Source organism: Chionomys nivalis, chromosome 10 (genome assembly GCF_950005125.1).
Source record: "Chionomys nivalis chromosome 10, mChiNiv1.1, whole genome shotgun sequence".
Taxonomy (NCBI): Eukaryota; Metazoa; Chordata; class Mammalia; order Rodentia; family Cricetidae; genus Chionomys; species Chionomys nivalis.
In genome coordinates this window covers 7,204,149-7,208,694 of record NC_080095.1, presented here as the reverse complement: position 1 = coordinate 7,208,694, position 4,546 = coordinate 7,204,149, and the positions used below count along the sequence as shown (strand labels likewise).

Below are 4,546 nucleotides of genomic sequence, written 5' to 3'. Positions count from 1 at the left end.
TTCCACCTTGTCTCTTTCATCTGCTTATTAAAATACAAATTTTATCTGTACAAAGATTTATTGTGTAGTTGCTAATGCCTTTCCTACTATTGTTTACTTTATACAAGGATGCCAAAATTATGGCACAGAGGAATGAAAAGATCAGATTCTGGCAGTTTCCTTGTGGCTTCCTTTATATTTCAAATGTGGAGGGAAATAAAAATTTTCAAAAATAATATAAACAAAAACTTGACAATCAGCCCAGGATAGTAAACCTTCCTCTAACGCACCTGCACAATGTAAAATGCAATTTCACTGATCCAGTCAGTGTCAATCTAGATGTGGTGACAAAGACAAGCCAATTTCAGAAAGCAAGCAAATGAGCAACCAGGGCTGCTGATGAACAGGACCGGGCCTCTTATATTCCCAGGTTGGAATCCCATTGCTCTGCCCCCAATGCTATCTATGGAGAAGCCCAGTGTGTTGCCAAAGTAGCAGATTCTATACCTTCTGGATTCCACAGCTTGACACTCAGCTCTATCCTTAATCCTAAAAGACTAAGAAATTTGATTGCTACTGCTAATAGCAATTCATGACAACAATGTATCAATGACTAAAGACATACGATTTGATTTCATAGAACAGCTTTAAGAACCTAAACCAACATCTATAGTGACTCCTTCCAACAAACTGCCCTTGCTTCTTTGTAGGAAATCAAATATTTGTATGATGAAAGGGGCTTTTGTTTTCCCAAATGCTGTTGATATGTGTTATACTAACGTGATAATAGCTTTTTCCTCGCTACTCCAACAACAGTTCCAGTCCCTAAGATTTAAAAGATATTTATATCAGAATGTGTTGCTACAGTTTGTCCTATTCTGCTTTATAAGAAAGAATCAAGTCAATGGAGGTGGTAACTGGTAAACATCTGGTCCAGTTGTGGCCTGCTATGAGGCATCCTGAATCAGAATCACTTCCTTCCCAAAAGTCCTTTTGAAAAGGTGACAAAGACTCTAAAAGACTAATTAGACAGACAAAGGGACACTACTAGTGATTATTTGTCAGCAAGTCTCCAGGCTAATGATCTCTGTCATCTCAGACTCAGAGGAGCTTCCTGCTTCTCCAGGGTTTCTGACACACTCAGGATGTGGTTACAACACTGTGTCTAGAACAGTAATACACTGCAGAGTCCTCAGATGTCAGGCTTCTGAGCTCCATGCAGGCCATGTTGGAGGATGTGTCTGCAGTCAGTGTGACCTTGCCCTGGAACTTCTGAGCATATTTAGTTTCACCATTTTCTGGATCAATTCCTCCAATTCACTCCAGTCCCTGAACAGGCTTCTGCTTCATCCAGTGCATAAAGTAGCTAGTGAAGGTGTATTCTGAAGCCTTGCAAGATATCTTCACTGAAGCTCCAGGCCTCACCAGCTCAGCCCCAGACTGTACCAGCTGGATCTGTGAGTTCACACCTGCAGAGAGAAAAGCAGAGTGGATGCCATTGTCACCTGAGTGTGTGGAAATCTTTATTTAGGGAGAGTGTTACCTGTAACTGCTGCCAATAGGAAGAGGACAATATAGCTCCAAACCATGGTGAAGACCTTGTTTGCTCAGTGACTGTGGAGAGGACAGTCATCATACGATGTTATGGTGTGTGTGCGTCCCTGTATTTACCACCATAAGCTCATGTGATTTGCATATTCATGAGCAGGGACTTCTTAAATAAGTACCTAGTCCAGTTTGAGAAAAAGGAGGTACAGGGCACCTGGGTCAGGTAGCAAGATGTTGAGATTCAAATCCTAATCCTTTCTGGGGAAATGACCTCATACTTCTTCCCTGAGAACTGTGCAGACCTTCTGTAAATAACATCAGGGCCTAAGATCTCAATTGATTTCAGGCCTGAAACAGTTACTCGGCTTGACACAAGGTTATCAGATTGATTTATCAGGTGATTGTGATTATGAAGATGATGGCCATTAGTAATTACAAAACCTGCTAAATCTGCAGAATTTGTAGCCTCCTTTCAGATATGTACAATTTATATTTGCCTTTGCACCTTGTTAAATACAAAATAGATAAAAACTGACATAAATGATCAAAAGGTAACATACCATAGAAACATTTGTATAGCAAAGTTTATTACATCACTCTCTCTAATAACTGAATTATAGAAACAAATATAATTATAAACAGATGATTCCAGCAAGAAAATGTGTTTATATTTGCAATACAACAGAAATATTTTATCTAAAGGGAATAAAGAAATGGCAGGAAATTCAATGCAACTATAGATAGCTATATTAGTTAAAGACCACCTTAGAAATGTAGACATTATAAGAGTATTTCATTATTAGTTTTTAGATTTTGTGACAAAACATTTACATATGCCAATACATAAAAATGTTTAAAAGAAACTGTCTAGCATAATAAGTGGAAAAACAGGTAGGTCAATACATAAAAGAGTAGAGATTTTCAGGAAATATAAACAGTCTACAATATCATTTTGAGTGAAAATTCTAAACATATATTAAAATAGTTACAGTTTTCAAGTTGACTTTGCTTATTGTTAATTATTGGTGTATGCTGTGTATTATGATCAAATCTACCACAAATATGTCCCTCTGGCTCAACTTGGGACCTTCATTAATCTCTTTCCCATATTCCTGACCTCTTTTCTTCATTAACACAGTGAGTCCAATCAGTGCTATATGCACACATAGATGTGGGGTCATTCACAAGTACATAGAGATCCTACAGAACCCATACAAAGAAAAGTGATTATATTTTCCTCATCATTCTTGAAAAGCAAACAGACTTTCACATGTGTGTGGGCCTTCATGAGTTCCTCTCCATCATGTTGTAATATTTTAAAAAATTATTGCAGTTTATTTAATGATGAGAGCAGTGCACACATGCACCCAGGAGATACTTTTACCCCTGGGGCAATTTAAGAAATTAAATTTTTTTATTCTACAATGTGGTTGCAAGCAATCAAATTAGTATTGTCAAGACTGTCAGTAGACACCTTTAAATGCTCAGCAATTTCGCAGGCTCTCAGTCTGTCTTCGTGTATGGCTGGATTTGTTCATGTCTTATGCTGCAAACTATAGTGACTGTTAGTTCGTACATGCAATGGTCAAGTCAAGTTAACATTAGAATTCCATGACTTTCTGCCCTATATTCTGGATTTTACACTTTTTCCAGTGCCTCTTTGTGATGATCATTGTGCTTTAGGTGGGAGGTTAGATGACTCATCGGAGAATGTGTACTCAAACATTCATTACTCAAACATTCATTTTCAGCAGTTTGATTAGTCATGAATGTCTGCATTAATCATGAAACTCAACAAAGAAGAAATTCTGGGATCAAGGCTGAGAGCAGCATCAACTTATTGGAAAAAGACATAGATATTTTTAAGACAGTTTGACAATATGGACATTAGCAATACAAGTAGGATCTACTAGGTAAGTAGTATGTCATCTCCAGTCATGGGTGATTTTTAACATGTTTACTAAGAATGAATACTTTCCTATGAATCTGACCACAAATCCAAGTAGAAAGAAGTTCATTATTACATAAGTACTAGGCACTACTGGATATATCTTAGCTAAAGTCTGATATTGTAGATCAAGAGGTCTGCTACTGTGTAAGATTATTGATGCCTTTTCTCTCCCTTCAGGCTATAAACACATTTCTTTTTTTTTATTTTGCTATCTATTTTATGTTTTATTTATTTATTCTTTTTTAATTAAAATTTCTGCCTCCTCTCCATTTCCCCTTTCCCTCCCACCACTCCATTCCACCTCTCTCTCCATACTGAAGAGCAGTCCAAATTCCCTGCCCTGCGGGAAGTCCAAGGTACTCCCACTTCTATCTAAGTCCAGGAAGGTGAGCATCCAAACAGGCTAGGCTCCCACAAAGCCAGTTCATGTATTAGGATCCAAACCTAGTGCCATTGTCCTTGGCTTCTCATCAGCCTTCATTGTCCCCGATGTTCAGAGAGTTCGGTTTCATCCCATGCTTATTCACTCCCAGTCCAGCTGGCCTTGCTCAGCTCCCAATCGATCAGTTCCAATGTCACAGTGGGTGGGTGCACCCCTCGTGGTCCTGACTTCCTTACTCATGTTCTCCCTCCTTCTGCTCCTCATTTGGACCTTAAGAGCTCAGTCCGTTGCTCCAAATTGGGTCTCTGTCTCTATCTCGATCCATTGCCAGATGAAGGTTCTAAGTTGATATGCAAGATATTCATCAGTATAGGATAGGGTCATTTCAGGTTCCCTCTACTCAGTTGCCCAAGGTACTAGCTGAGGACCTCTCCCTGGACAAATGCGAGCCCCTCTAGAGTCAAGTCTCTTGCCAACCCTAAGATGGCTCCCTTAATTAGGATATATATTTCTCTGCTCCTGTATCCACCCTTCCAATATCCCAACCATCCCATTCCCCCAAGCTCCCCCCATCCTCCCCTTCTCACGTTTCTCACCCCATTTCCCCTTAGCCCCATGCCTCCTCACCTCCAAGTTTCCAGTTTTTGCCCGGCAATCTTGTCTAATTCCCCTATCCAGGCGGATGA

At 39.4% G+C, this 4,546-nt stretch overlaps 1 pseudogene; it reads right to left on the bottom strand.

Moving 5' to 3' along the window:
- Positions 1 to 1,119: 1,119 nt before the first annotated feature.
- On the bottom strand, positions 1,120 to 1,568 carry LOC130882716 (Ig heavy chain V region 186-1-like; annotated as a pseudogene).
- Between the last annotated feature and the right edge of the window lie 2,978 nt (positions 1,569 to 4,546).